The 15,671-nt window shown below is 45.6% G+C and overlaps 1 protein-coding gene across 2 annotated transcripts in view; it reads left to right on the top strand.

The window, feature by feature from the left end:
• The window catches only part of Ptprg (protein tyrosine phosphatase receptor type G), a 703,035-nt gene that overhangs the window by 552,134 nt on the left and 135,230 nt on the right, over positions 1-15,671 (top strand). The gene's annotated exons all lie outside the window — the stretch shown is intronic.

Raw genomic sequence — 15,671 nt, 5'->3', positions numbered from 1 at the left:
TCTTTGCTTGTTTACTCTTACAACACTTCCCCAGGTGTGAGCCCCAGTAAAGGCCAGAGGATGACACAGCACAGCTGGCAGGCAGCAGCTGCTCAGTAAATCACGAATAACGTCTCAGTCAGGGAAAGGACTACTCATACAAGTGAAAGTATTAATGTATGAAAATACCAAACCGGGGGGGGGGGGGGGGGGGGCTGAAGACCACTGAGGCTTGGCTCTGACTGAGAAGAGAAAGTGAAAATGCGGGGGGGGGGGGGGGGGGGGAAGGGGGTGTCAGGAGAGAGTGCCGTTCTCCCAGAAGGGGTGGACATCTTGAAGAGTTGAAAAGCGCTTTCGTGGAATTGGATGTGGTTTTGGTTGACGGTCCTGTGAGGGCTTTGTGAGGGCTTTGTGTGATCTGCTGGTTTGAAGGAGCATAAATAACTACGCTCTTCACGGATTCTCTGGCGAGGGAGTGATGGTGCCATGTGTGAGGTGCAGAGTCAATGTGGGTTGCTGAAGCGGCCTGACTTCCTAACCTCTAGGGGTCGGGTCTCAGAAAGTTAATTTGTTATTAACTGACTTTTAGTTGTTAGCAAGAAGAATCTTCTCTGTTCCTTCAGCTGAGATGTAATTATCTGATCTTCGCTACACTGCATGCTTGGCGCTTGGTCACAGGGGTGCTCTGTGAATCAGATGCCAAGATGGAGTTTTAAGTGTAAGAGAGGTTTCTCACGGGGAAAGGTGGCCTGGGGAGAATAGGACCGAGAGGTGGGGTCGAGAAGAGTGTTCATTCTTACAGCACAGAGAAGAACGTGAGGCAGCAAGAGGCTGTATTTAGTCTTGGCCAGAGAACCCCTGAGCCAAGACTGCCCCTGCATAGAGCCCCGCATGGAGCCCCGCATGGAGCCCCTGCATGGAGCCCCGCATGGAGCCCCCCGCATGGAGCCCCGCATGGGATCCTTAGGGGCCTGTGTGACTCCTGGCTGTATGCTCACTGGCTGGATCAGCATGGTGGGAGTACTCCACGAAGACACCGAGAAATCTGGAAGATGGGACCTGACCTCAGCTTGTCTCTGGAAGGAATGTCGCAGGGCCACTCTACAGATAGCGTAGAGCTCTTCTGCTTCCTTTCAAAGTCGTCCACCTCATCCCCTCCCGGTGGCTGCTCTACTGCTTATCCTTTCTTCTAAAATGCTAGGTGGATCTTATAAGTAGTGTCCTCTGCTCTTCCTGTGGTGATTGGCACCACCGAGCTAGGTGTGGTGGCTCTGCACTCGGGAGGAACCTGCGGTTAACAGTGGCTTCAAGAGTAGCCAGTTCCGCTCAGACTTGGGAATGCGGAGCTGTCAAGTGGGAGGCCTGAAGATGCTGAGCAAGAGATGCTTCAGGCTGGGAGCACGCTCCAGATTCAGCACTGTGAGCTTAGATGATGTGTCTGATGGCGGTGAGAGACGACATGGTGCTTGGGAATCTTGAGTACGGTGACATCTTTCTCCATTGCTGCAGGGATGAACTCTGGGAGCTTACAGGCCACATGAAGTGCTGTTTCTTACTTGCACTTTTCTGATGTCAAAATGCAGGGTACATGTGCAGCCTTACAGAAATGTTGGCATGTAGCTCATTTTTACCTAACTAAGAAATGTGCATTTAGTTCCATGCTGAAAGTATGTATTTTTCCTAAATTTTGAGGCATACATGCTTTTTATTGAGCCTTTAAGTACCCACCCAAACAGATGCCACCACCTTTTTGTATGTATTTTACACACTGTCAAAATCCATGGAAACACTATTTCCTCTCTCTCATTACCAAAATATCCCACTTTTCTAATTCTTCTTCTTCTTATCCCACTTTTCTAATTCTCCTCCTCTTCCTCCTCCTCCTCCTCCTCCCTCCTCCTCCTCCTCCTCCTCCTCCTCCTCCTCCTCCTCCTCCTCCTCCTCTTCCTCTTCCTCTTCTTTCCTTTTTTTGATAGGGTCTCGCCGTGTAGCTCTGGCTGACCTGGAACTGCATATGTAGACCAGGCTGACCTCAAACTGACACAGAGCTGCCTGCCTGCCTCTGCCTCCCCAGTGCTGGGGTTAAAGGCCTGCTCTGGCTGCCCTGGTACCCAGCTGCTTTTGTTTCTGAATGGAAACCTGATGCTGCCAGTGACTAGGTTGTTCAGCCTGGTTTGCTGGTCCCTCCTTCCTGAGCTCCCCTAACCTGCCATCACTTTTTTCTTCCTCCTTAATGTGAGGTGGGATGCTTTTTTGCCCCAGAAACGTAAGGGTGATTAGAAACAACATTTGCCCTACACAACAAAACTTTGCACTGGCCATTTTCTGGATAGCTGTTCTATCTAACGTCATCTGTTGTTACCTCCCTGGATTTTCCAAGAAAGCTATCTGGGAAAGGACAAATTCTGATCATTGGGAGCACACTTCTAAGATGTTTTCCAAATGAGGCTCTGACAAGCTTTTCTTGTCAATGGAAGTTATGGGTAGGGCAAGATGCAGACATGTCTCTCAGGAGATCTTCAACTGACCTGTCAAAACAACACTGTGACAAACTTTCTTGGGGGAGATGCAACACTCACATGCACTCACCCCAGAAAGGGAGCCATGACAGACCAAGGTAACAATTGTGTCAATGTTCAGTTTGGTGAACATTGTATTGGGGTTACTAACAGGAGTGTAAGTGAGGGCTTACTTACAAGGAACAGGGACAACCCGAAAGCAGCTGCATATGCAGAAACCAATTCCAACATGGATGATGACTTCTGAAAGCTGTGACCCTGAGCTTGCTTGCACACCATGCAGCCAGCTCCAAGGCCCAAATATATCCTCCTTTCTGGATTTGGCTTGTGAGAGTCTCCAGCTCAAGCAACTGGTATGCCCTTTCATACTGTTAACAGTGTTAACAGCTGCCCTCAAGAGTCTCCCAAGTTTCCATGCTCCAGACATGTAACCTTTGTTTACACTCCTGGGGCTCCGGGGCCTCCCCTCCCCCTGTGAGGGGAATGTTGTAACTCAGAGGAACATGCCATGCAACACCTTTCCTGGCACATCTGCCTTGTGCTTCTCTCTCTTTTCCCCTTGCCTTAGGATACATCTTCTACTTAGTCTGTGGACACAGTCCTGTGGTGGCTGGAGTCATCCCCAGCCCCTAAGAGAAAGTGGAGCGAGCAAGTAAAATTGTGTAAGTTAACAGCCCCCAGCCAAGTTTTGCCACATCGTGGTAAGAGCAAGTGCCAGTACATTCGTTATTTTTTTCACATCGCACCTGACTCAACTGATGTTTCACCAATAAAGAATGAATTCTAATTCTAGACATGCCCAGACTTGGGGGGTTTCTGAAACAGCAGGTGGGCTCCATCCCACAAGATTGTGATCTCACGGCTGGGCATGGTGAACTGGTTAGCAGACCCCCTTCAGAGAGCTGCCCTGTACAGAGCCTCACTCTCTGATCTGGTAGGCTCATGCTTAAGTGTGTACACAAGAGAAACAGCCACACAGAAGACTTGTAAACAGTTTTGTTCTTAATAGCTACAGATTAGAAACACCAAGTGTTCAGCAGTGGGAACATAGGTACTAGCCATGGCATATTAGGTTGTAGCCCATTACATACAGCAGTTAAAAAATAGCGACTTACCAACCTACCCAGAGGAACAGACACTGCATGGCCTGTTTATATTAAGCTCAAGAACAAGCCAGTTAGTCCAAGCCGATGCAAGTCAGAATGGGAGAGTGAGGTGGCGGGGAGGCACAGGGCACAGGGGGCTTTTCTTGGGTGTAAAAATGTCCTTTGTTACCTGTTTATATGGGTATGCCCAACATTTTGAAATGAGACATGATGTTGTCACACATAAGTTCATACCTGAGAATCACACAATTGAGTTTACAAAAGCAAATTACCAAAACCTTACATGATTTCCAAAGTAAGTTTATTATTTTGTGTTGGGCCATGTTCCGGTGGACACACCTCATAGAGGGTAAGTGCTTAGTTATAACACAGTTTCACCCTGGTATCCCTGTTGGTTTGTACATTTGGCTCTTTGTGAGTTAAAAAAATAGTTCATGTGTTTGGTACACTAATTTCTCAACTATGTCTCATCTACAAAGCTTTAAACAACAACAAAAACCTATCATCATGCATAGATAGTCTGATACTTGAATTGCCAGAAGTATTGAGTGCTAGCTGTGGTACAAATACCCAGGACTTTGGTACATGCTGTGTGATAATACGTTAGCACAGTCACTCTGGAAAACCATGCAAAGAGAAATTCAGAAATGTGCCTGGCAACAGATGAATATTTGTGGCATTGCTACTTCCAATTACCCAAATGCCAAAAAAGCCTCAAAGCCCATTCGTTAGCGGGAGAGGCGAAGACAACTTGTTGTAATCATACATTAAAGCATTTTGCCATAATGAAAAAGAGTGGACCACCAAGCAGCATGGTGTATTTGAGAACCAGGAAGCTGAGGGAGATTGGAACAAGGTTTTACAAGATTTCGGTGGTAAGTCTGAAAGGAAAGCAGCATGATTATTTCAAAATGAAAGACGTGGTCACTTCTTGGAGTGAGTGGATGAGGGAGTGTGTCCTGGGAGTCCAGTGGAGGCCACCCAGTGGGACTGTTTCTGGGGTGATTGGCATTTTGGTTTTGCACACCTTTACGTTGCATTCTATAGTCAAAGCAGAGGATGACTAGAATTCAGAAGTGAGAGACCGCACAGCAAGCCGAGGGGAGCAACAACACTCTCCTAAGACCTTTTTGCCAGGCTGTTTCTTCTGTATGTTAATTGGCTGGAGACCAATGAAAGAACTGTGTCTGCCTCGGGTTCGTACCATTAAGAGCTAACTTTAGATGACAGAATCTGCTCTGCTCCTGGGGGTTAGAAAAAGGAAAAAGCAGCAAAGGGGGGCAGGTGACAGTCTACCAAAGGCCCCTCGATTCTGTGTTGCTGCATGATCATTGTACACCCGGGAAAGTCGGATGAGCCCAACAGGCATCATGGAATCTGCCAAAATCCCTTGGGCAGTCAACTGCTTAGTCCACAGGACGCGCAGACGGGGGACGCAGGCCTGCTGGGAAGCTGTCACACCTTGACAAGTGACCCAGCTGTAAGGTCCTGCTCCTCCCAGGCTGTTGCCACTGTTTCTGTGTGTGGCCCCATCCGCAGGTTTCCATCTTCACAGAGTCCCACCAGAGAGGTTCTGGTGAAGGAGCAAGCTAAAAAGTATTTCAGAGGACTCTAATATATTGCTATTGCTCCATCATTGTTATGACTGGGGCTCATATCTAAAAAGAAAAAATATTAAAACAACTATCTGGGGCCAAATGGCTAAACTTTCTGAAAATATCTGCATGAATTCTGGAATCGCAGCACAAGTTCTAGGAAAGGAGACTTTGGGGACACTGATCAGGACACAGATAGTCACCTGTGTCATGCACCAGTAAGACATCACAGAGATGAGCTGCCTTCGTTTGAGGTGTCTCGCTTGTTTTGTGCCTATGAGCTTTAAGTATCTTCAATGAGTCCATTCCTCCTTCCACCATGCAGTGCCCAGAACACACCAGGCAAGACACTGAGGTCCAAGGAAAAAAGGCGGTCCTTGCCTGTGGGACAGTCTTGTGCTCATTCGAAGTTTCCTCTCTATCCTTGGCATTCCTGGTACTACCGAGACTGGCATTTTGTATGTCTGCAAAGTTGCTTCATGTGTCCAAAAATACAAGTGTGTTTTCTTACTCTCCACTTGATCCTGGGAGCCCAGCAGACATGGAGAATATTTTAGAAGTACTTGTCAGTTCAGGCTGTCCTGAATTGGAGTTCTGACTCTAGCTTGGAAGCTATATGATCCTGTGCAAATGACTGTGTCTCTTGTTAATATTTCCATTTGAAAAATGAGAATAATGGTTTACCTTAGATAAATGTGTTGAGGCTGGGCAGACATGGGGAATGATACTTGCTGTGTGCCCACAGCACTGTAGATTAGGACTCAAGGAACTATAATCTGTAGACCAAATCAAGCTTCCTGCTTGTTTGTTCAAAGTTTTATTGGGTCACACAAATCTTGGCCCACTGCTTGTCATTATAAATAAAGTTTTATCACTCAGCCGTACTCATTTGTTCACAGATATCTATGGCTGCTTTTGTTATACAGACGGTAGTTGTCGCCAGCAATGCTTAAGTCTTACAAAGCTTTAAATATTTGCTCTCTGGGCCTTCTCAGAAAAAGTTTGCCAGCCTCATCTCAGAGGAAGCTGGAATTTGTTTGCTTTATTCATGACACTGCCCCTATCCACTGGTGTGTGTGTGTGTGTGTGTGTGTGTGTGTGTGTGTGTGTGTGTGTGTGTGATCAGATAGTATAAATACTTAGTTGGGTCAATACTCACCATGTAACAGACTGAGCTTTGGTTCTGATCTTTCCCCAATCCTCACATACTCCAAATGTGTTTTAAGCGAATTAATGAGGGTTCTGTTGGAATGTTTACCTTGAAGCAATCGTTAAATCATCTTCTCTCTTTTGAATGAGGAAGCCAGTGCTCTGCTGTCTGTGGCTCACTGATAGCTCTGAACATTTACAGCTCACTGGTGATTTTGAGCATCATAACACGCGACAAAATTTCCCGTTTGAAGTTTATGTTTCCAGCACTTAATTACATGGAACTTTCCTGAAGTGAGCTATAAATGTGCAGCAGCCAGTGCCTAGCTAATTGGCTCCTGTCTTTTTATGGATCCAGGAAGGACTGATGCCTATCTGAATGCTTTTGATCTCAAAATCTTCTAGAACCAGACAGGCTTAAGCCATTTCCAGTTTCCTGGATTTGGGTTTATCAAAACCTCCACCATAGATGGGAGCTGTTTCCGTTTCTTTTCTTGGCTAAGTCCAGGAAGTCGGATGCTGTGTGATTGCTATTTTATCACTAAATAGCATTGTTAACAATAGTGTTAAGACATAAAAAGGCCTCAGAAGTCCTCATTCAACCACCCTCCTTTGTCAATGCTTTAGCGTTTGAACCAGGACTATGGGAGCTTAGGGAAACATGCTTAACCTTGTTTCAGTGAAATATAAAGAACAAAGGGTTTAAGAAAGATCTCCAGAGATCCACTGGTCTCCCTTGGGTGACTTTTCTACCGTGCTTCTCTGCTGCCCATGTGTCACATTAATAGGAGAAGTACTGTCACCCCAGGGCCAAGAGCACAGGATTTGGCTTTGAATATTATTTCCCCCTGTGACTAGTTGTACAGAAAATCACCTACTTTCTCAGTGGCTCAGTTTTCTCCACTGTATGGTGAGGTCTTTGGTTTATCTTAAAGATACATTGTCTTCCAGCACACAGTGTGCCTGGCACATGGGAAGCACTCAGTGTGAGCTGATCTCCCTTGTGGAGGTCTGCTTGGGGACTGTGGACAGGTGGTGATGTCATCTGGAGTGTTCTGCATCTGCCTCCACCTGACGACTGAATGCATGGCGCTTGACTTTGCTGGGGCATACAAAACTTCAAGGAAATGCAGCCAGGCACGTGGAAAATGCCTGCGATCCCAGCACTCAGTAGGCTGAAGCAGGAGGGCCACAAGGGCAAGGCCAGTCTGAGCTGCAGACAACAGGATCTAGAAAAGAAAGGGAACAATGGAGATGTTGATGGTAAAGATGGTCTGTGGTAAGCAGTAGTGTTTTGATTAGGGTAAAGAGCCAGAAGGTGGGACAAAGCAGATCTGTCCCAACTCTTTGACCTGCTGTGCACTTAGCCCTGCCTTGGTGCTTTCTACAAGTAGCCTTGTTTCATCCCTGCAGTTGCCTAGGAGATAACAATGCTGCTCCAGATAGGAAAGCTGAGGCTTCGGAGAGATCAGCTGAGCTGTCCCAGCTCCCATAGTGGAGCACTGACTTGAGCCCAGTTGTACTAAATTCCAAGATGGGTTTTCTTTTTTTTCTGTCTTTCATTCTGTCTCTCATTCTCTCGCCTTTTTTCTTTAACAGGGTCTCAGTTTGTAGTCCCAACTGGCCTCAGACTCACAGAGATCTGCCCATCTCTGCCTCTGGAGTGCTGGGATGAAAGGCATATGTCCCTCTGCCCAGTCTGAGCTGCCTTTTCATGCCACTCTGCTGGGCCACCTTCTGGCATCAGCCATTTCTTGCTTGTTGTCTGACTAAGCTGGTTCTTGTGTACCTTGTTCCTCTTTTGTGAATTAGCTTTGACTTGTTCAAAAGGAAGCCATGGGAATGTATCATGTGTCAGTTATGATCTCCAGGGCCTTACAAGTAGAGACAAGCCCCGAAGCTGCTTGGGATGCTCCTGGATTTTGTCATTATATAATTTCTGAAATTTAAGTGCCACATCCATTTCTCAGCTGTGATCTTCATATAAGTTCTCTTTTGTTTTATTTGAACATCAACTTTAAATTAAAATGCCATGCTTGGTCAAACCATTAACATAATCAAGGGGGCTAGGTGGCTTTGCAGCAGGGTTGTGTGACTCTCATTATCCAGGGCCTCTCTGTGTTTGCATCTGGGGATCTGGGTTCTTCAGGTAGCTTCTCCAACCTATGAACCAGTCTCCCTTGGCCTCCACAATCACTGTAGGTATTTATGGCATTGTAGATGTTCTGGGGTTTCCTCTAGAGTGTGCATGTTAGGAAGACAGAATAAGTAATGTTGTCTTGTTCTTGCTTCTTTTGAATATCCCACTCTTCTCTATGACTAGCAGTGTGTGTCGCCATCCTTGACAAATTCCACCATTCTTGATGACTTCACTGGTCTTTTCTATATGTTGACTATTCAGCATGTTTTATAAAGAACCTTCTTTGTCCCTATGTAACTAAAGCATTACAAATATTAAGTTATTAACACACTGAAAAATGCAATCAATCAGATGATTATCATCTAATGTTTTAATGATCACATTTTTAATCCAATTATGCATGTTTGAATCTTTCAAATTTTCTTTAATTAAAAATTGCCTCTTGGCACTGCTATCAGAAAGAAGAAATTGAACAGAATGAGCCAGATATAATTTAATGTTGAGAGGAAGCTGCAAGGGTAACCGGGCTGGGCTGAACTTAATGGCTGACCATGACTTTAAGGCCCTCATACAAAATTTCCTAATTGATAAGAAAAATTTAATCATCTTCAAATATACTTCATTTGCATTCAAATAAGGTATTCCTTTTTCCAAACAAACCTCCCCTAACTGATTATTCATATTGTCGTTCAAAATGCTTAAAAAATGAAAGACAGAGTTGGGTGAAATGTAGACTACTTAATACAGTGTGTATTTAATATAAAAGTCATGCATTATTCATTTTTGCAATTTGAATAACTTTGAATTTAGCATCCCTGTTCCTCATTTTTTTCTTTGATGAACAATTAATTATTAAAATATAATATTGTCTGCATACAGCACCCGGGATCCTTGGAAGTGGGACAGGAGGCTTTAGTCCTTTTCAGTTCTTTCATCTAGGGGTGCACAGTACCTGCTTATTATGGCGTAATGGAGTGAATGGTGGGCGGAGCCTAGTGTTTCGTGTGCTTTTCTCAACTGGTAAGTGGGTGCAAGAAAAATGCTGTGGATTCAAGTTACTAATTAGTCTGGAAGTTGGGGGAAGTGTGCAGTTCTGAGTGAGCGTGAGCACACAGCCCTATAGATCACCAGACAGACAAGTTTTAGTGAACAGCGTTTCTGGGCACTCTCAATGCCAAGTGCTCTCCTAACCTCTAATTAGTGGTAACTGGTTACTGTTCAGACTCCAGCATAGGGCACCCCTTTTATCTTGTCTCAGAGATATGTCAGTTAGAGAGAAGCGTGGTAGCTTTGGGGAGAAGCTGAATTGTGATGCTAGCCTAGGTGGCTTGGCTGGAGCACGACTCTGTACTCCCTAGGGTCTGAATTATTAAGATCTTCATGGAGAGCTAGGTTCTCAGCTGGAAACATGTTCTTTCGCCTTCCCCAAACCTGTCGTCAGGAATCTCACATTTGGGCTGTTAGTTCAGTACCTGTGGCTGAATCGGACTGGGGACGGCGCTGGAAGTTCTGCCATGTTAGGTGCCTCCGTTCCCAAGTTCAAGGCTATCCTGCATTGCATAGCAAAACATCTCAAAACCTAAAAACAAAGTAAGTGATGATGGCACCTGAGCACATAGCATGTCTTTCCTGACCTTCTTGCAAGTCTGGCTATGGCTTATTGCTGTGTGATGCCCTGTGTGTTGTCAATATTGTTACTATGATTGATTGATTGATAAATAAAACACTGATTGGCCAGTAGCCAGGCAGGAAGTACAGGATAGGCGGGACAAACAGAGAAGAGAGGCTGGGAGGTGGAAGTCTGGAGGAGACGCCAGCCTGCCATCCAGGGAGCAACATGTAAAGACAACAGGTAAAGCCACGGAACACATGGCGACATAGAGATAAACAGAAATGGGTTGAGTTAAGTGTAAGAGCTAGTCTTACAGTGGTAGACCTGAGCTAATGGCCCAGCAGTTTAATTAATATAAGTTTCTGAGTGATTATTTTATGAGTGGTTGCGGGGTCCGTGGTGCTGGGCAGCACTGGAGAAAACTCCAGCTACAGCTTATGAGGGTGACATTTGTGCCACATTTTGTGGGACCTTCTCCAAAACTTAAAGATAGAGGTAGGCAAATTGTGGACAGAAAACCAACCCTTTCCATTGCCAATTTCGGCACAGCCCCTGAGCTTTTACACCGCATCTCTAATTAGGTAAAATGTTATTCCCCCAATGTGAGCTACTGTCTTCTCATTAATGCAGACATATTTTGAAGGGTGTATGCAGTTATTATTAGAATTTAGAATGTCCTTAATAAGATTGTAGAAGTGATTCTGTTACATAAGTCTTAACATGATATCTCTGATTTTTATCTCTTGGTCTGTAAAACTTAAAATATTTACTATCTGGTGCTTTACAGAGAATGCTTGCTATCCTTGCTTAGAAGCACAGCAAAGGCCGGCCCTCAGCCAAGGGCTGCCTTGATAAAGGAAGGCTTACAGTGGATGAGGTACTTTGTTAAGCCCCTTACACCAAGTAGCTTCTTAATTGTCACAGCAACCCTGAAGGGTATAAAATCTCATGATTATTGTTTTATGGATTATAGAAATAGCCCAGAGAGGCTAAAGCTTTTGCCTAAAGTTGTACAGCTTTTAGATAGCATTGCATTCCACAGCTCAGGCTAGAGTCTTTGCACAGACCAACGTGTGTCCTCAAGGCACCAGTAGTCAAGTTGAAAAAGAAGATCTAGGCGAGGTGTAGGTCCTGAAGGCATTGCTTTTCCAAATACTAGGAAGGAATTATACCTGAGTCTCTGTTCTCCTCAAGCTTCTGACCCCAGGTCTGTATTCTCCCTGGCCTTCATCTCATCTATTGTAATGTTAACAAACTGGACTAAATCAGCAGTTCTGAGAGTGACCCTTGGTCTCCAACTCATCTCTGGACAGAGTGGATACATTTTTTGCTGTTAGAGTTGCTGGGCTCCTGAGTAAGATTTTTCTGGAAGAAATGGTGGTCTCTTTCCCAAAGCCCCTACTTAGGGCAATCCCAAGCCTTCTCCTGGGTGGAGCAGTGGGGACCGAAGGGAGAAATGGAATCCAGCCCCTAGCTACATCTACCAGCTCCATCACAGAACTGAGAGCACCTCATAAACACTCAAGGCCAGGGACTCTCTTCTGAATATACAGCAGGGTCCACACACAGAACTCACAGAGGCGTGAATCTTGCTTCTGCAGAGCCAGTGTTCTCGCGATATTACCATCACCCCACCCAGGTTGCTGCTTCATCTTTTCATACTTGTTAGAGCCATCACCTCTTCTTGGAGTTGGGGGCGGTGTCGGCTGGCTGGGATGATCGTGTTTCATCCTGATGGTTTATACACAGCCTGCTTTTCTGAAAACCTGACATTGGATTAGGCCCCTAGAGGAAAACCTCAAGTTTTTCTGATCTTCCAGTTTGGAGCTGTTGATCCTGGTGCAGGCCGGTGTGATACCGAGTTCACCTCCTGCTCAAAGGGAGACAGCTAAGTGGCAGTTTTGTCACTCACGATGCCAAGCCCTGTACACACCCTCTGGGGGCTCCAGGCTTTGTCTTGGCTGTTGCATGGACCAGGAAACACAGGGGCAGCAAGCAGAGGCCAAAATAGTCCTTCTCCCAGCCAAACCAGTCCAAGCCAAGCACGCTTTGATAGGTGCCTCTGTGATTTGGCTTCCTGCTAACCAGATAAAATTAAAGGCCAGACTTGCCAGGGGGTGGAGAGGCAAGCCCTCTAGTTTTCACCTTTTGTTCAGCCGGGACCACTTTTTCCCCCCATGATTTTGATTGCAAACCTTATGATTTAAAGACTTTTGCATTTATTAGGTAATCTTTAAAAAAATAAAATCAAGCTTCTAGGAGAATGGGCTTCTCTTGCTGACCTTCCCTAAGTGATCACTGTACTCTGCCCTCTTAGGACATGGGGGTGCATGTTTAGCTTCACTGGGCCTTGGTTTTCACATTGCTCATACATCTTAAAGTGCATACTTGTGGGTTGTGGAGATAGTTCAGTCAGGGAAGTGCTGGCTGTACAAGCTCGAGTATGATCCCTAGAAGCCATGTTAAAAAACAGCTGGGACAGCAGAGCGCGTTTGTAATCCAAGTGCAGGGATGACAAAGATGGGTTTCTACCTGGGGTTCACTGGCTAGCCAACCCAGCCTGATTGGGGAGTTCCAGGCCAGCCAGAGGCCCTTTCGCAAAAACAAGGTGAACACTGCCTAAGAGGCTGACTTTCGGCCTCTGCATGCAAGCATTCACATGCATCATAGGACACATATGCACACGTAGACACGCACACATGTACACATGTACATACACAAAAATGCACACTTTGTAGACCTATGAACTGCTAGGAATTACGATGGCCTGTTTCTTAGCTCCCTGGTTTGACATTGTAAACTCTGGGAATTGAGTCCATAATGGACTGACTTGATGGAGTTAAGTATCAAATAATTTAAAGTTTGCAAAGCTCTTAGAACAGGACCTTCTGCATATATTAAATGCTGTGAAAGTGTTTTGGCATATGAATAGAATATTGCCTAATATAGAGTACAGCTCATAATGTCTTGTTTAAAAAAAAAATCTCTTCCAGAAAATACTACAGTTTCAGTGATTTTAGTACATTTGCTTTCACTGGTTCTTGCAATTTCTGCCAGACTTCTGAAGTGTGGAAGTTATACTGTGCCTGTACTGGGTATTCTGCTGAGTACTGTCAAACCATGGAAAGAATGTAGTTGCAGGCATCAGAGGTGTGTCTGAATGGTTGTTCGAAGACTTGAAGTCCACCACCAACGTCTTGGGGGCTGTGGTGGAAGCTGCTTAGGAATGGAGGCAAACTGTTAGCAGGACTTTGATAGCCTCCAGACATCTGTAAGTGCGGGGGGGGGGGGGGGGGGCGTTAAATTCAGGTCTTACCTGGAGATGCTGGAGATGCAGATAGAAACTAGAGCCTTCTCTGATTTGGAAAGAAAAGTGTATAATCTACTAAGCCTGGTAGGGAGGATAATAAGACCATTCCATTTAATCTAGAGAATGATGTGTGGTTGCTGTATTTTTAGTTTTGAATGAGTATATTAAGTTTACAGTAAGCTAAAGTAAAACTAGCAAGTGATAGATAATAGGTGATAGCTAGATGATAGGTAGGTAGGTAGGTAGGTAGGTAGATAGACAGACAGATAGATAGGTAGATAATGATAGATGATTGATAACGTAGATGATAGACAGCTATATAATAGGTAGGTTTGGTAGGTAGATAGGTAGATGATAATGATAGATGGATGATAGATGATATTTAACGATATCTAATATATAATTATAGATGATTGATAGGTAGATTATAGATAGATAATAGCTAGGTAAATAGATAGATAGATAGATAGATAGATAGATAGATAGATAGATAGATAGATAGTAGATAGCAAAACATTGTCAAAGCAGGTACATAAAATACCCAGCATAAATTGACTGAGGAAGCTCCCATTGAGGCCGTCAGCTCGAGTCCCCAGTGGAGAGAATCTCTGACAGAGTAGAGTGGCCCCTGTTTAAACAATTTGCTCTTATAAGATAATTTATCTTATAAGATTTAGTCATTTTACAGTCCAGGACAGTTTGTGATTCTTCGTTAAACAGAAATGTACAGTTTACAACAGGACATTAACATCAGCTCAGGTGCTCAAAGCCTCTGACAGAGACCACCCAGGTAAGCAGGAGAGTGCCCAGTTGAACCTTCTCTCCATGGCCGAACATCTATAGCTAGACTTCCGCCTTCTCTCTCCCATAGTTATGGGATGGACAGTGGTGGTCTGTCGGAAATAGACTGCCTTCTGGTTGTCCTCATGGTCACAACGGTTTTACTCTTGGGTTGTTTCTGTCCTTCCTGTCACAGCCCATCCACAAACAAGAAGCAGTAGAGGACTCAGGATCAGCATGGGAGTCTGAAGGGAGAGTAACCCCACCTCAGAGCCAGTTTCTGAGTGAGCTTACACAGACTCGGCACTTTTCCGCTTTGCTTTCCTGGGCTGACAGAAACAAGTTGAGGGGGAAGAGTTTGTTTGGCTTACCCTGTTGTGTCCTAACCCTCAGTGAGGGAAGCCAGGGCAGAAACCGCGGAGCACTCCTGCTGGACCGCGTCACTCCCAGCTCCTGTGGGCTGGCTTGCTTACACAGCCCAGACTGCCCACCCTCCCTACCCTTCAGTCTTCAGTCTTCAGTCTGTCACAGACATGGCGTGGGCCTGTGTGCTCCAGGCAATCCCTCAGTTGGTATTCCCTCTGCCCAGGTGACTCTGGCTTGTGTCTAGTTAACCAAAAAAACTCACCTGGCAAAGACTAGGCCAGGTCCTCTCTCTCGAGCTCTTCCTGTGCACCTGGGCAGCGTTGCACTCACACCCCCTCTGTCGTCGTCGTCCCCCCCCGTCCCCCCCCCCGTCCCCCCCCCCCCCCCCCCCGGTTTTCACCTAATTTGTGTGAGGTCCTTGGCCGAAGCTGCGTAACCTCAGACGTACACCACCTTGCAGCACGGCCTGCTTTCCATGTACAGCTCTTGTCAGGGCCATTGGCTCAGTCTAAATATTGTTGCTCTTTCTTTGAGTAAGGATTCCCCCCTCCTCCTCCTCCTCTATCTCCCTCCCTCCCTCCCTTTTTTTCTCCCCAGCCTCCTTCTAGAGCCAACATTTTCAAGGCCAGAGACATTCCCTGACTAGGTTTCACTTGTAACTGGGTAGGCCTTGAATTATTCTCCTTTTCTCATCTATTATTTTAAAATTGATTTATTTAATTTTATTTTCTGTTCATTGGTCTGAAGGTGTTGGATCTCCCAGAGCTGGAGCACAGACAGTTGTGAGCTGCCATGTGGGTGCTGGGAATTAAACCCGGGTCCTCTGGAAGAGCAGCCAGTGCTCTGAACCAATAAGTCGCCCCTCCGCCCACATCACTTTTTTTTTTCCTGAGACAGGGTTTCTCTGTGTAGCCTTGGCTGTCCTGAATTCACTCTGTAGACCAGGCTGGCCTGATCTCACAGAGATCACACCTCCAGAGTCGGGATTAAAGGTGTGCGCACCACCCCCAGATGCTTTTCTCATTCTTGTGACCAAATCTCTGACTGGCAGGAGGGCGGGTTTGCCGTGGCTCACGATTTAGGGTACAGTCCGCTACATTAGGGAAGGTATTACA

This window comes from Peromyscus maniculatus, chromosome 9 (genome assembly GCF_049852395.1).
Source record: "Peromyscus maniculatus bairdii isolate BWxNUB_F1_BW_parent chromosome 9, HU_Pman_BW_mat_3.1, whole genome shotgun sequence".
Taxonomy (NCBI): domain Eukaryota; kingdom Metazoa; phylum Chordata; class Mammalia; order Rodentia; family Cricetidae; genus Peromyscus; species Peromyscus maniculatus.
This window is presented reverse-complemented; position numbering and strand designations above follow the sequence as displayed.